Raw genomic sequence first — 18,049 nt, 5'->3', positions numbered from 1 at the left:
CCCCACGTGCACAACCAGTTAGGGGTGAAGGACAGGCGGGTAGAGGGTGCCTAAGAGGTGGAGGCCCGACCCGATGATATATTTGCTATGGTATGGCTGATGCCACTACACCAGAGAGTGTCGTTACAGGTATGATCCTGATTTGTTATAAAAGGGTATTTTTCCCTTAATTTTATTCGGTTCAGAATATTGAGATGAGTCCACCTGGTATGCTCCGCTTATGGGTAAGCTTCGTAATTTTGTGACCCACTTACATATTTATCCTTGTTGGGAGGTTTGATGATGTTAGCCCGTGTCTATCATTTTTATTTTGTATACTACTGAGGGCTATAAGTCCAAAAGTGACTTTCTAATACTCTCTACAGTGGATTTTGATGTGATTTCGGAATAATTGATTTCAAAATTATGAATTTTATGCCCTACCGGGACGGGGGTTCATTATGTGTTGAGAAAATTATTTATGACATTTACTGAAAAGAAGAAAGAAATGAAATTGAAATTTTCATTTGGCACAATGTGCAAAACACTTGTGATTCGGAGTTGAGGACGAGATTCTCGCATTTTTATATATGATGTGCTACAAGCCGCAGTGGGAGTTATATAAGGACGAGGTCCTTGTGGTGAAAATTTTTATGAGTCTAAATTCTCCTTTTATGAAATTAAAATTTGTACTATAGTATTAATATGGAGACATGTCTGTTAGGCTTATTTGATAATTCTTTTATATGTTTATGTGCATATTTATCCATAATTGTGAGAAACATATTGAGTTTTAACCTACGAGGTGAGTGCCCAGGCGGTGTTAAATGTGGCTCATTAAGTCGGGTAAATAGTTATGAGGTCTTCATGCCTCACATTTTACTGTCAGTATTGTGAAAATTCGAAACGAGGTTTGGGTTAATATGAGGTTAATTGGCGATATTGTAATCGATTATGAACAACTATTAATACCAGAAATGTGGTACTTTGTTGGGTTGTGGATGTGTTGTTAGGAATTATTTTGGTGTTACTCTGGCAGGTAGATAGGCCCAATTACAAGGGAGATTCTGCCAAAATTTCTGAAAATTTTGGGAGTTAGTAAAATTTGGGGGATTGAGACGTGCAAAAGAAGAGATAAGTTATGTTATGTGTTTGAGGGCGAATGATCCTATGCGGGGGAGAATGTGACACCCCAGAAAAATTTCAAAGCACTTCAACACTATCAAGAAAGTTGATGTGTGCGTAGGCACGAGTTGCTATAGCTAGTTGAGACTAATACCGTGCGTTGATGTAAAACAAAATAGAACTCATGCCTTTTGAAAATGTTTGGAGTGTAAGAAATTGGTTTTACGGTTTATAAGTATGGATAAAAGAAATAATCTCAACTGAGATGGTATTGTCGGACCCATGTTAAATTGCGAAACATAGAATCATCCATGAGTATGTGTGTAAGAATACACTCAGTAATTTAATGTCCTCAGAAAGATTCTTGGCACGTTCAAGGACGAACATATATTTAAGAGGTGGAGAATGTAACGACCCAACTTGTCATTTTAAGAATTAACGTCACGTTCAGTGACTTAAGGTCTCGAGAAGCTTCATAATATGTATTATGACCCGCGGGTGTGGTCGAGTTTGATTTTTCGGAAGATTCGGAATTAAATTAGAAGAACAATTCTTATTTAGAAGCTTAAATGGAAAGAGTTGACCGGAGAGTTGACTTTTGAGCAAACGACCTCGGAATGAAACTTTGATAATGTCAATAGCTTCGTATGGTGATTTCGGACTTAGGCTTGTGTCCGGATTTGTATTTGGAAGTCCGTAGGATAATTCGATGCATTTTGGCGAAAGATGAAAAATAGAAGATATTGGAAAGTTCGACCGAAGGTGGAATTTTTGATAATGAGGTCGGATTTCAATTCCAGAAATTGGAATAGCTCCATTACGTCATTTCTGACTTGTGTGCAAAATTTGAAGTCATTCCGGATTGATTTGATACGTTTCGGCGTAAAATATAGAAGTTGGAAGATTTGAAAACTCATAATTCGATTCAATGCGCGATTCATAATTTCGGTGTTGTTGATGTAATTTGAAACCCCGAGGAGGTCCGTGTTGAGTTACGAGACTTATTGGTAAATTCGGACGAGGTCCCGGGTAGCTCGGGTGAGTTTCGGATGAGGTTCAGATCAAATTTGGACTTGTTGAAAATGCTGGGATTTTTGCTGTTTCTGGGCAGTAGCTCTTGGAATCGCACCTGCGGAATTTTGGGCGAAGGTGCGACCACGCAGAAGCGAGGGAGCCATCACAGAAACGACATTGACAAGGCTGGCAACTCATCGCAGAAGCTGACAGGTTTGCGCACCAGCGACATCGCATGTGCAATCAGTGGAACGCAAAAGCGGCAAGGTCCGCATATGCGCCTTTGACCATCGCTTATGCGATTGCGCAGATGCAAAATGCTTTCCGCAGAAGCGGTTCTGGACAAAATCAAAAGGACCAAAAATGGTCATTTCGCCATTTTCGTTTTGGATTTTTGGAGCTCGGATTTGAGCGATTCTTGAGGGATTTTTCACAAGCTTGGTTGGGATAAGTTTTCTATATCCTGAAGTGATTATATTTCATGAATCTATTGTTATATTCATTATTTGATTCGTATTTAAACGGAAGAAAAACAAAAATTTAAGATTTGGAGGTCGAGTTATTATTGAAATTCGATAAAATTGGTATGGTTGAACTCGTATCGGAATGAGTGTTCGGATTTCATAAAAATTTTGTCGGGTTCCGAGGGGCGGGCCCCGCATTGAATTTTGTTTACTTTTTAGAATAAATTTTTAAGTTGACCTATTATTATCCGAAATTATTTTCGATGAATTTTAATGAAGTTATACAATTAATTTGGATAGATTTGAGCGGTCCGGAGGTCAATTCAAGCAAGAAGGCGATTTTGGAATATCGGCATAACTTCAAAAAGGTAAGTATCTTGCTTAACCTCGAGTGGGGGAATTACCCCTTATGCATCGAGTCTTATGTGCCAATTGTGGAATGTGAAAAGCCGTGTACGCGAGGTGACGAGTACGTACTCAGGCTTATATGTGCAAATTTTATTGGGTTAAAATTTTAGGCATTATTGTGTAGTAAATTGGATAATCGTTGGCAATTATTAAATCATCTATTTGCCATGCCTAAATCCTTGTTTGTTGAATTTGTTTTTATATGACAATTTGATGTGATTGTTATTTGAATATTTATGTAATTCCATGAGTTTGTTGGTTTGATATTTCTTGGAATTTAATCTCATTATAGATTTTTTCCTCTGTAAATAATTAGTTAAATAAGCTTAAGAAGAGGTGTTTATATAATTATTGAGAATGTGAATTAATGAAGACGTTGCCCTATGCTGAGTAATTTCTATCTATGTTGATTGTTTTTGAGGTCTTATTCACATTGTGTGGAGTTTTCGGCTATTTGTTTTAAAATTAATTGATTTGTTGTATCTTTGGAATTGGTTGTGGCCATGTCACGGCCCAACTTAACCCTCCGTACGGTGTCGTGATGGCACCTAGTCTTTACGACTAGGTAAGCCTAATATTACGAAAAATATAAAGAAAACACAACATCTTAAAGATAAACAACATATTATGAATAGCCAAGAGTAGTACCACTTGGCATATAAAAAATAATTTTTCCAAGACCCGGAATATCACTAAGTCACAAGCTGCTATAATCTATGTAGCTCTATACAAAAGTATGAAGAATATCACTCCGAAGATCTGCGGACGCAAGAAGAAGTACCTTGAAGTCTCCTAGAATCAGCAGCACGCACTAACCCCAAGGCTGATAGCTCGTACCTGGATCTGCACACGAAAACATGTGCAGAAAATGGCATGAGTACACCATAATGGCACCCAATAAGTGCCAAGCCTAACCTCGGTCGAGTAGTGATGAGGTCAGGTCAAGGCCCTACCGGAGTAAATATAATAAATTAAACAGTAAAAGATATAAGTAAAATTTACGGTAGCGCAGTTAAAGAAATTCTCGAAAATTTAACAGTTAAGGGAGACCTCTGCTCAGAACAAAGTAAACACAATGGGGAATCTCCCGGGATACCGTCCCATAGTTCTGAATGAATATGCAGTACTGGGGGATTTTCCGGAATACGTCCGTAGTCCCAAAGTAAATATGCAGTGCTGGGGAATCTCTCGGAATATGTCCGTAGTCCTAAAGTAAATATGCAGTGCTGGGGGATCTCCCGGAATACGTCTGTAGTCCCAAAGTAGTCCGTAGTCCCAAAGTAAATATGCAAGACAGGGGGATCTCCCGGAATACGTCCGTAGTCCCAAGGTAAATATGCAACGCAAGATGAAATGGAAAGTATGGCATCGAGTTATACAGTTTATACTGAACACAGACAAGAAAAATAAGGATTTAACTAAGCATGGCGCACAAAATATCAAATAGGCAGTTAAAACACGTAAGCATGCTTTTCTAGTCTAAACTAAGCAATTAAGCATATTAGTGCAATTTAATAAAAGGAACAATTTATGATTAAAAAAAAGGATAAACGGAATTTTTGCAATAACAGCCTGTGTACGTACTCGTTACCTCACGTACACGGCGCTCACACACCAAGTAATATCGAAATATCCTAAGGGGAAAGTCCCCAACATAAGGTTAGGCAAGCCATTTACCTCGAACCGCTCAAATCACCTCGATAACACGTTTTTGCCACGAGTATCCGACTCCAAATGGTCCGAATCTATTCAAATAAATTGCATAATGTAATTATAACTACAAGTAACTAATTTAGCTAATTAATTCGAAGCTAAAGCATAAAATTAGGAAAACGCCCAAAAGTCACCCCGGGCCCACATCTCGAAATCGGGTAAAAATTATAATTTATAAATACCCAATCACTCACGAGTTCACTCGAACAAAAATCATCTAAAACCGACGTCAAATTCCCATTCAAATCTTAGATTTTCAATTGGGGAACCTTTTCCCCTATTTCCAAACTTTTACCCCCAAATTCCTTAATTAAACTAGGAAAACAACAATAGATTATTGTATTATGATCAAAATAGAGTTAGAATTCGTTACCCAATAGTTCTCCTTCAAAATCCCTCGAGAAATCGTCTCTCACCGAGTTCCAAATAAAATTTTGTGTTATGAAATTTCAAACCCTCGAAATCCCCTTTTCTACTCAGTGATTTCCGCATCTGCGCTCATGGGGCCGCATCTGCGGTCTCGCACCTATGGAAAAAAATCAACGCAGGTGCGGAAGTCACTTATTGGGCTGGGTCCGCATCTACGGCTCCGCTTCTGTGGATGACCAGCCGCACCTGTGAGCCTAGCATGCCTTGTCCAATTCCGCATCTGCGAACTCCCACCCACACCTGCGAGTCCGCACCTGCGAACTCCCCTCCGCAGGTGCGAAACACCAGAACCAGCAATGCACCAGATTTTCCTAAGTCCAAATTTCTTCCCGTTAAGCATCTGAAACACACCCGAGGCCCGCGGGACGTCAACCAAACATACCAACCAATCCTAAAATACCATACGAACTTAGTCGAGCCTTCAAACCACGTCGAACAACACCAAAATCATGAATTAAGTACGGATTCAAGCCTAAGAATTTAAAATTTTCCAAATTCTACAAACGACGCCGAACCATATCAAATCTAGTCTGAATGACCTCAAATTTTACACACTGGTCACAAATGACATTACGAACCTACAGCCACTTTCGGAATTCCATTCCGAGCTCGATATCAAAATTTTCACTATCGGCCGAAATCGCCGAAAAACTAACTTTTGCCAATTCAAGCCTAAATCTACTACAGACCTCCAAAACACTTTTTGGACGTGCTCCTAACCCCAAAATCACTCAACGCAGCTAACGGAGTTGACGAAATTCCATTCCGAATCCGTCCTCACACAGTTCCGACTATGGTCCAAACTCTAAGGCTTAAACTCACAACTAGGGACTAAGTGTCCCAAAACTCTCTGAATTGCTGCGCATATCCCGCTCGGTCTCCCAAGCCACCTCCTCGACCGGCTGACCCCTCCACTGGACCTTTACTGAAGAAATATTCTTTGACCTAAGCTTTCTGACCTACCTGTCCAAAATGGCTACTGGCTCCTCAACATAAGATAGATCTTTGTCCAACTGGACTGAGCTGAAATCTAATACATGAATCGGATCACCGTGATACTTCCGGACCATAGAAACGTGGAATACCGGATGAACTCCTGCTAGGCTGGGAGGCAAGGCAAGCTCATAAGCAACCTCCCCAACGCGTCGCAATATCTCAAAAGGACCAGTGAACCAAGGGCTCAGCTTGCCCTTCTTTCCGAACCTCATGACGCCCTTCATAGGCGATACCTGAAGCAAGACCAGCTCACCAACCATAAATGCCAAATCACGAACCTTATGGTCTGCTTAACTCTTCTTCCTGGACTGGGCTATGCGAAGTATCTCCTGAATCACCTTCACTTTATCCAGGGCATCCTGGACCAAATCTGTACCCAACAATCGGGACTCGCCCGACTCAAACCATCCCACTAGGGACCGACACCGCCTACCATACAAAGCCTCATACAGTGCCATCTGAATGCTGGACTGGTAACTGTTGTTGTAGGCAAACTCTGCAAGTGGCAAGTATTGGTCCCATGACCCTCCGAACTCCATCACACAGGCACCGAGCATATCCTCAAGAATCTGAATCGTGCGCTCGGACTGCTCGTCCGTCTGAGGGTGAAAGGTTGTGCTCAACTCCACCCTAGTACCCAACTCCTACTGTACGACTCTCTAAAACCGTGATGTGAACTGTGTACCTCTGTCTAAAATGATGGATACTGGAATACCATGAAGGCGGACAATCTCTCTGAAATAAATCTCAGCCAATCTCTCTGAAGAGTAAGTGGTCAACACTGGAATAAAATGAGCTGACTTGGTCAGCCGATCCACGATCACCCAAATAGCATCAAACTTTCTCAAAGTCCGAGGAAGTCTAACCTTAAAGTCCATGGTGATCCGCTCCCACTTCCACTCTGGGATTTCTAACTTTTGAAGTAATCCACCCGGTCTCTGAAGCTCATATTTAACCTGCTGACAGTTGAGACACTTGGCCACAAACCTAACTATATCCTTCTTCATCCTCCTCCACCAGTAGTGCCGTCTCAAATCCTGATATATCTTCGTGGCACCGGGATGAATGGAGTACCGCGAGCTGTGGGCCTCCTCGAGAATCAACTCCTAAAGCCCATCTACATTGGGCACACAGATCCGGCCATGTATCCTCATCATACCGTCATCACCAATAGTCACATCTCTGGCATCACCTCACCAAACCCTGTCCTAAAGAACTAGAAGATGAGGATCATTATACTGGCGCTCCCTGATACGTTCATAAAGAGAAGACCGAGCAACCACACAAGCTAATACCCGGCTAGGCTCTGAAATATCCAATCTCACCAACTGGCTGGCTAAGGCTTGAACATCCAAGGCTAAGGGCCTCTCAGCTGTAGGAAGATATGCCAAACTGCCCAAACTCTCTGCCCGGCGACTCAAGGCGTCGGCCACTACATTGCCCTTCCCCGGGTGGTATAATATAATGATATCATAGTCTTTAAGTAGCTCCAACCACCTCCGTTGACGAAAATTAAGGTCCTTCTGCCTGGACAAGTACTGCAAACTCTGGTGATCAGTGTAGATCTCACAAGGAACACCATACAAATAATGACGCCAGATCATCAGGGCATGAACAATAGTTGCTAACTCGAGATCATGGACCGAATAATTCTTCTCATGCACCTTTAACTGTCTAGACGCGTAGGCAATCACCCTACCATCCTGCATCTATACCGCTCCAAGGCCAATCCTTGAGGCATCACAATAGACAGTGTAAGACCCCGAACCTGTAGGCAATACTAATACTGGGGCTGTAGTCAAGGTTGTCTTGAGCTTCTGAAAGCTCTCCTCACACTCCTCGGTCCACACATGAATGGAGCACCCTTCTGGGTCAGCCTGGTCATAGGTGCTGCAATGGATGAAAATCCCCCCACAAAGTGACGGTAATACCCTGCCAAACCAAGGAAACTGCGGATCTTCGTAGCTGATGACGGTCTAGGCCAACTCTGCACTGCCTCCACCTTCTTAGGATCTACCTTGATCCCATCACAAGACACTATGTGGCTCAAGAATGCCACTAAATCAAGCCAGAATTCACACTTAGAGAATTTTGCATACAATTCCTTCTCCCTCAAAGTCTGAAGCACGGTCTTCAGGTGCTTCTCATGATCTTCCCGAGACCGGGAATATACCGGGATGTCATCAATAAACACAATGACGAAGGAATCAAGATAAGGCCGGAACACACTGTGCATCAAATGCATAAAGGCTGTTGGGGCATTGTTCAGCCCAAATGACATGACAAGAAACTCATAGTGACCATATCTGGTCCTGAAAAGCAGTCTTTGGGATGTCCTGATCCCGAATCTTCAGCTGATGATAGCCAGAGCGCAAGTCAATCTTGGAAAACACCCTGGCACCCTGTAGCTGATCAAATAAATCATCGATGCGAGGCAAAGGATACCTGTTCTTCACTGTAACTTTGTTCAACTGCCGATAATCAATACACATACGCATAGAACCATCCTTCTTCTTCACAAATAAGACCGGAGCACCCCAAGGTGATACACTGGGCCTGATGAAACCCTTATCAAGCAACTCCTGCAACTGTTCCTTCAACTCCTTCAACTCAGGAGGAGCCATACAGTAAGGAGAAATAGATATGGGCTGAGTGCCCGACAACAAATCAATGCCGAAATCAATATCTCTATCGGGTGGCATGCCCGGAAGATCAGCTGGAAACACATCTGGAAAGTCCCTCACTACTGGATCTAACTCAACTGTAGGGGTATCAATTTTGACATCTCTCACATACGCCAAATACGCATCACACCCCTTCTTAACCATTCACTGAGCCTTAAGAAATGAAATAACCCTGCGGGGAGTATACTCTAAGGTACCTCTCCACTTTAATCTCGGCAAGCCTGGCATAGCCAGCGTCATGGTCTTAACATGACAATCAAGAATAGCATAATGAGGCAAAAACCAGTCCATGCCCAAGATAACATCAAAATCTACCATACTGAGTAATAACAAATCGGCTCTGGTCTCAAAACCACTAAGAGCAATCAAACACGACCGATATATGTGGTCCACAACGAGAGAATCTCCTACAGGAGTAGATACATAAATAGGGGAACTCAAAGAATCCCAAGATATCCCCAAATGTGGAGCAAAATAAGAAGACACATATGAGTACATAGAGCCTAGGTCAAATAATACTGATGCATCCCTATGACAGACATGAACGATACCTGTGATGAATGAATCTGAAGCAACGCCCTCTTAACGGGCTAGAAGGGCATAGTACCTGGCCTGGCCTCCCCCTCTAGGATGACCTCGACCTCCCCAACCTCCACCTCGAGCTGGCTGAGGAGGTGGGGTGGAAGCTGGTGCTAGAAGAATGGCCGGAGGACCCGGTGGAGCACGTGGAGGCTGATAAGTCTGTGGAGGTGCACCCCTCCTGGCTCTGGGGCAATCTCTAACCAGGTGATGAGTGTCACCATACTCAAAACAACCTCTCGGAGGACGCGGTGGCTGAGACTGAATCGGACCTGGCCTGCTGGACTAGCCGGTAATAGCACCTCGAGTAGGAGGCATATTGGATACTGGCGGTGCATAATAGGGCTCCTGAGGTCTAGGAGGAGCTGGAACACCGCTGGCTGCTGGAAGAGCTGAATTAACAGGGCGACTCACAAAACCCCTACCATAGCGTGCTGCTGGTGCACGAGCTCCTGAATAATGACTAGTCTCTCGAGACCTCTTGGCCTCTCTCTCCTCTCTGTCCCGGGCAAACATGCCCTCCACCCTCCTGGCAATGCTCACTGCCTGCTGATAAGTGATGTCCATCTCTAACTTCCTGGCTATACTGGTCCGAATACTGGGGTGGAGTCCCTCAATGAAGCGACGAACTCTCTCTCTGACTGTAGCAACCAGAGCCGGTGCATGGTGAGCTAACTCACTGAAATAGACTGCATACTCCGACACAGTCATAGCACCCTAACGCAACTACTCAAACTCTGCGCGCCAAGCATCCCTGAGGCTCTGAGGAACATACTCACGCAAGAACATCTCTGAAAACTGAGTCTAAGTGAGTGAGGCTGCCTCGTCCGAACTACTCAGCTCATAGGCACGCTACCACTGATATGCCGCTCCCCTTAGCTGGAAAGCGGTGAGAGAAACCCCACTCGTCTCCACAATGCCCATAGTGCGGAGAATACGATGACACTCCTCAAGAAAACCCAGAGCATCATCTGAAGCTACTCCGCTGAAAGTAGGTGGGTGGTACTTCTTCTACCTCTCAAGTCTGAGCTGCTCTGCCTTAGAAGCAGCTACCCTAATCTCATGCTGAATCGGAGCCACTGGGGGCATAGGAATATACTCTGGGGCCTGATCAACCTAGACCCTCTGCTCAGGAGTGCGGGCCGCTGGAGTCTGTGCCCCTCCCTCGGCCTGAGATGTAGAGGGAGCTATCGAAAATAGTCCAGCCTGAGCGAGAGTGCTTAACATGCTCAAGAACTAAGCTAAAGTCTCCTGGAGGGCTGGAGTAGCAATAGGGATCTCCGGTGCTGGCCCTCCAGCTGGAGCTGCTGGAGGCTCCTCTAACGCAGCTCTCACAGGTGCTCGGGCTGCACCGCGTGGTCGTCCTCTACCCCAACCCCGGCCTCTGGAGGCTCTGATAGGGGGCTCGGGTGCCTGATCGTCGATCCTCCCAGTATGGGTCCTTACCATCTGTGAGAAAGAATAGAATAGAATCTTAGAATTTCTGGTGTCAATAACTCGCACGACAAGGAAATCAAAGAAATATGATTGTTCTTAACAGTTACATAGCCTCCCGAAGATAAGTACGGACGTCTTCGCACCGATCCGCGAGATTCTAATAAACCGGCTTGTGACTCGCGACTCCTATGAACTTAGTACTTTGATACCAACTTGTCACGACCCAACTTAACCCTCCGTACGGTGTCTTGATGGCACCTAGTCTTTACGACTAGGTAAGCCTAATATTACGAAAAATATAAAGAAAACACAACATCTTAAAGAAAAACAGCATATTATGAATAGCCAAGAGTAGTACCACTCGGCATATACAAAATAATTTTCCCAAGACCCGGAATATCACTAAGTCACAAGCTGCTATAATCTATGTAGCTCTATACAAAAGTCTAAAGATAATAAAGAAAGTCTATAGGTGAGGGAGTAGAAGGGGACTCTGAAGATCTGCGGACGCAAGCAGAAGTACCTTGAAGTCTCCTAGAATCAGCAGCATGTACTAACCCCAAGGCTGATAACTCGTACCTAGATCTGCACACGAAAACATGTGCAGGAAAGGGCATGAGTACACCAGAATGGTACCCAGTAAGTGCCAAGCCTAACCTCGGTCGAGTAGTGATGAGGTCAGGTCAAGGCCCTACTAGAGTAAATATAATAAATTAAACAGTAAAAGATATAAGCAAAATTTACGGTAATGCAGTTAAAGAAATTCTCAAAAATTTAACAGTTAAGGGAGCCCTCGGCTCAGAACAAAGTAAACACAATGGGGAATCTCCAGGGATACCGTCCCGTAGTTCCGAATGAATATACAGTACAGGGGGATCTCCCGGAATACGTCCGTAGTCCCAAAGTAAATATGCAGTGCTGGGGGATCTCCTGGAATACATCTGTAGTCCCAAAGTAAATATGCAGTACTGGGGGATCTTCCGGAATACATACGTAGTCCCAAAGTAAATATGCAGTGCTAGGGGATCTCCCGGAATACGTCCGTAGTCCCAAAGTAAATATGCAGTGCTGGGGATCTCCCGGAATATGTCCGTAGTCCCAAAGTAAATATGCAACGCAAGATGAAATAGCACGTATGGCATCGAGTTATACAGTTTATACTGAACACAGACAAGAAAAATAGGGATTTAACTAAGCATGGCGCACAGAATGTCAAATAGGCAGTTAAAACACGTAAGCATGCTTTTCTAGTCTAAACTAAACAATTAAGCATATTAGTGCAGTTTAATAAGAGGAACAATTTATGATAAAAAAGGATAAACGGGATTTTTGCAATAACAGCCTGTGTACGTACTAGTCACCTCACGTACACGGCGCTCACACACCAAGTAATATCAAAATATCCTAAGGGGAAAGTTTCCAACACAAGGTTAGGCAAGCCACTTACCTCGAACCACTCAAATCACCTCGATAACACGTTCTTGCCACTAGTATCCGACTCCAAATGGCCCGAATCTATTCAAATAAATTGCATAATGTAAATATAACTACAAGTAACTAATTTAGCTAATTAATTCGAACCTAAAACGTGAAATTAGGAAAAACACCCAAAAGTAACCCCTGGCCCACGTCTCGAAATCGGGTAAAAGTTATAATTTATAAACACACATTCACTCACGAGTTCACTCGAACAAAAATCATCTAAAACCGACGTAAAACACGTAAGCATGCTTTTCTAGTCTAAACTAAACAATTAAGCATATTAGTGCAGTTTAATAAGAGGAACAATTTATGATAAAAAAGGATAAACGGGATTTTTGCAATAACAGCCTGTGTACGTACTAGTCACCTCACGTACACGGCGCTCACACACCAAGTAATATCAAAATATCCTAAGGGGAAAGTTTCCAACACAAGGTTAGGCAAGCCACTTACCTCGAACCACTCAAATCACCTCGATAACACGTTCTTGCCACTAGTATCCGACTCCAAATGGCCCGAATCTATTCAAATAAATTGCATAATGTAAATATAACTACAAGTAACTAATTTAGCTAATTAATTCGAACCTAAAACGTGAAATTAGGAAAAACACCCAAAAGTAACCCCTGGCCCACGTCTCGAAATCGGGTAAAAGTTATAATTTATAAACACACATTCACTCACGAGTTCACTCGAACAAAAATCATCTAAAACCGACGTAAAATTCCCATTCAAATCTCAGATTTTTAATTGGGGAACCTTTTCTCCCATTTCCAAACTTTTACCCTCAAATTCCTTAATTAGACTAGGAAAATAACAATAGATTATTGTATTATGATCAAAATAGAGTTAGAATTCATTACACAATAGTTCTCCTTCAAAATCCGTCGAGAAATCGTCTCCCACCGAGCTCCAAATATAATTTTATGTTATGAAATTTCAAACCCTCGAAATCCCCTTTTCTGCCCAGCGATTTCCGCATCTGCGCTCATGGGGCAGCATCTGCGGTCTCGCACCTGCGGAAAAAAATCAACGCAGGTACGGAAGTCACTTATTGGGTTGGGTCCGCATCTGCAACCCCTGGGCCGCATCTGCGGCTCCGCTTCTGCGGACGACCAGCTGCACCTGCGAGCCCAGCATGCCCTGTCCAATTTCGCATCTGCGAACTCTCAAGCGAACCTGCGAGTCCGCACCTGCGGACTCCCCTCCGCAGGTGCGAAACACCAGAACCAGCAATGCACCAGATTTTCCTAAGTCCAAATTTCTTTCCGTTAAGTATCCGAAACACACCCGAGGCCCCGGGGCCTCAACCAAACATACCAACCAATCCTAAAATACCATACGAACTTGGTCGAGCCTTCAAACCATGTCAAACAATACCAAAATCATGAATTAAGCAAGGATTCAAGCCTAAGAATTTAAAATTTTCCAAATTCTACAAACGACGCAGAACCACATCAAATCTAGTCCGAATGACCTCAAATTTTACACACAGGTCACAAATGACATTACGAACCTACAACCACTTTCAGAATTCCATTCCGAGCTCGATATCAAAATTTTCACTATCGGCCGAAATCGCCGAAAAACTAACTTTTGTCAATTCAAGCCTAAATCTACTACAGACCTCCAAAACACATTTCAAACGTGCTCCTAACTCCAAAATCACTCAATGGAGCTAAGGAGTCGACGGAATTCTATTCCGGATCCGTCTTCACACAGTTCCTATTACGGTCCAAACTCTAAGGCTTAAACTCACAACTAGGGAATAAGTGTCCCAAAACTCTCTGAATTCCATAACCAATCACTATGGCAAGTCCCAAAAGCAAAAACAAATATGGGAAAAGCAGATATTAGGGGATTGGGGCTCAAATTCTCAAAACGACCGGCCGGGTTGTTATAGGCCATTGAGCAAATTGTGATATGAATTGATTTTGTTATGTTGCCGTGATAATTTTTCGTGTAAATTGTTGTGTTGTGTGAGTTGTTATTTTGAAGATATAAGGGTGGCATTCCACTGCTGATATTATGTGGGTATAAGGGTGGCATTTCACTGTTATTATGTGTGTTGAGATATTATCTGGGCGGAGTGATAAGGGTAGCTATAGGAGCGATAAGGGTGGCTATATGAGTGATAAGGGTGGCTATAGGAGAGATAAGGGTGTCTGTTTTCAGGGATGATAAGTGATGATGTGGAGTGGTTGCATTGGTTATTTTTATGTGATGTTGTGATTTTCCTTGTGTTTATTTTTAAACCTTTTGCAATTTTTCTTGTTGTTAGTAAATTGATAGTAGTCTGATTTATATTGAAATTAGGAGCTTGTGGCTATTGTCAGGTGGATTATGAAAAGAAATATGAGCACGAGGTACCGTGAATAAATAATAAGGATGTTGGCACGTGAATTGTCCGTGCAGTTGAGACATGAAACGTGGGCACGAGGTGCCGAAAAAATATGATGATTTAATTATGGGCACGAAGTGCCGTGAAAATATGAAAGTGGGCTGAGATCCGTGTTTAGAAAAAAATATGAAAATGGGTTGAGACCCGAATTTTTATGATTATGAAATGGGGTGTCACATGGTGACTTTTAATTTAAAGAATTATATATAAAATATTTATTTGGAAGGGTTTTTATTCAAAAAGTATTATATGAAAGAATTGTATTTGAAAGATATTTACTTGAGAAAATTATATTTGAAAGAGATTTATTGAAAAAATTATACTTGAAAGATACTTATTTGAGAAAATTATATTTGAAAGAGATTTATTGAAAGAATTATATTTGAAGGATATTTATTTGAGGTAATTATAATTGAAAGAGAGTTATTTGGAAGAATTATATGTGACAGATATTTATTTGAAGGACTAGATTTAATTGGGTATACTTGTATTTACTATTTGTTGAGTGATATTAATGGTGTTCTTGTTGCCCTATTGTACATATCACTGGTTGATTTGTATTGCCCTTATTGTTATTTATTTCCTATTATTTTGTATACTGTATTGCACAGGTTATTAGACTAGTGAGTGTCTTGACTGTACCCCGTCTCTACTCCATTGAGGTTAGTCTTGATACTTACTGGGTACCGATCGTGGTGTACTCATACTACACTTCTGCATATTTTTGTGCAGAGCCAGGTATTAAAGATATCAGACTTGTACAGAGTTAGAGTGAGATCGCCAGGATTCAAGGTAGAGTTGCTTGGTCATCGCAGTTCCTTGGAGTCTTTTTATTTTTATTGTACTGTTAATTATTATTCAAACAGTATTGAGTATTCGATCCTTGAGATCATTTCATGCATTTAGTTAGAGTTCGTGACTCAGTGTTACCAGTCTTGGGAGATTTTCATATTTGTTTCCGCTGTTAGTTTTGATTACTTATAAAAAAAATAAAAATTTAAAAAAAATGGCTTGAAATGTAATTGAAATCGGCTTACCTAGTCTTAGAGACAAGGTGCCATCACGACGCCTGAGGTGGGATTTTTGGTCATGACATGGTCGAGTTTGATTTTCGAAAGATTCAGAATTAAATTAAAAGAACAATTCTTATTTAGAAGCTTAAATAGAAAGAGTTGATCGGAGAGTTGACTTTTGAGAAAACGACCCCGGAATGCAATTTCGATGATGGCAATAGCTTCGTATGATAATTTCGGACTTAGGCATATATTCGGATTTGGATTTGGAAGTCTGTAGGACAATTCGACGCATTTTGGCGAAAATTAAAAAATAGAAGATTTTTGAAAAGTCCGACCGAAGGTTGAATTTTTCATAACGAGGTCGGATTTCGATTCAGGATATGTGAATAGCTTCGTTATATAATTTTTGACTTATGTGCAAAATTTAAAGTCATTCTCGATTGATTTGATATGTTTCGACACAAGATTTAGAATTTTAAAGTTCAAAGTTTATAGATTTTGATTTGAGGTGTGATTCATCGTTTTGATGTGATTTAAGGCCTCGAGTAGGTCCGTAATATGTTTTGAAACTTGATGGTATGTTCGGACAGGGTTCCAAGTGGCTCGGGGGAGTTTCAGGGTGATTTCGGACCATTTCTAAGCCATTTTTATTGCTGGTTTTTTGCCACAGAGGTATGCATCGCGATCGCGGACAACCGATCGCAATTACGAAGAGCAATTTTGCTATTTGGATACTGTGAATCGCGATCGTGGAAGCCTTTTCGCGATCGCGTAGAGTAAAATCCTGCTGCACTGACCCGACTTTGGAAGCTTATATCTCGCAATCTATAAGGAATTTGGAGATGATCCAAAAATGAAAGTTATAGCCCTTTGTGTTTAGTTTTCAAAAAAGTAAACCAGTTGTCATTTAGAGTTGTGTACAAAGAGAAGTGGTAGATACACTATAGGCTGCCTGGGAAGAGTTTGGAAATCTCTATTGCACAGCACTGACTTTGGAAGCTTATATCTAGCAATCTATAAGGAATTGGGAGATGATTAACAAATGAAAGTTATAGCCCTTGGTGTCTAGTTTTCTTAAAGTTAAATCATTTACAATTTGGAGTTTTGTACAAAAGGTTATGATCATTATACTAGAGGCTGTCTGGAAGAGCTGGGCACTTGTTCTTCGTGATCGCGAAGCATTTTCCGCGATCGCGAAAGGCAAATTTTGGGCTGAGAAAAGTTATGTTTTACGATCGTGAATCATTTTCCACTATCGCGAAGATTAAATACCTAGGCAGTAGCAATATTTCGAGGTTTCAACCATTTTTAATATATTTGGGGCTATGGAGCTCGGATTGAAGCGATTTTTGAGGCGATTTTCACCATTTGGGCTGGGGTAAGTGTTCTATATCCTAAAGTATTTATATTTCATGAATCTATGATTATATTCATCATTTAATTTGGATTTTAATGGAAGAAATCAATATTTTTGGCAAAATCTTCCAAAAACAAAAATTTAAGATTTGGAGGTCGAGTTGTTATCGGAATTTGATAAAATTGGTATGGTTGAACTCGTATCGGAATAGGTGTTCGGATTTTATAAATATTATGTCAGGTTCCGAGAGGCGGTCCCGCGATGACTTTTGTTGACTTTTTGGAATAAATTTTTAATTCGACGTATTATTATCTGAAATTGTTTCCGATGAATTTTAATGAGGTTGTACAATTAATTTGGATAGATTTGAGCTGTCCGGAGGTTAATTAAAGCAAGAAGACAATTTTGGAATATCGGACTAACTTCAAAAAAAGTAAGTATCTTGCCTAACCTTGAGTGGTGGAATTACCCCTTAGGCATCGAGTCTTATGTGCCATTTGTGAAATGTGAAAAGCCGTGTATGCGAGGTGACGAGTACGTACTCGGGCTTATATGTGCAAAATATATTGAGTTAAAATCTTAGGCATATTGTGTAGTAAATTGGATAACCGTTGGCATTTATTATATCATCTATTTGCCATGCCGCGTTTGTTGAAATTATTTTTATATGATAATTTGATGTGATTATTACTTGTATATTTATGTGAATTCCGTGAGTTTGATGATTTGATATTCCTTGGAATTTAATTTTATTATGGATTTTTCATCTGCAAATAATTAATAAAATAAGTTTAAACTGAGGCGTTATATAATTATCAAGAATTTGGATTAATGAAGGTGTTGCCCTATACTGAGTATTTTCCATCTCTGTTGTTATTTTGAGGTGTTATACACATTGTATGGAGCCTTGGGCTATTTGTAGTGAAATTAATTGATTTTGTTATATCTTTGGAATTGGTTGTGGC

Source organism: Nicotiana tabacum, chromosome 15 (assembly GCF_000715075.1).
Source record: "Nicotiana tabacum cultivar K326 chromosome 15, ASM71507v2, whole genome shotgun sequence".
NCBI classification, from domain to species: Eukaryota; Viridiplantae; Streptophyta; class Magnoliopsida; order Solanales; family Solanaceae; genus Nicotiana; species Nicotiana tabacum.
This window is presented reverse-complemented; position numbering follows the sequence as displayed.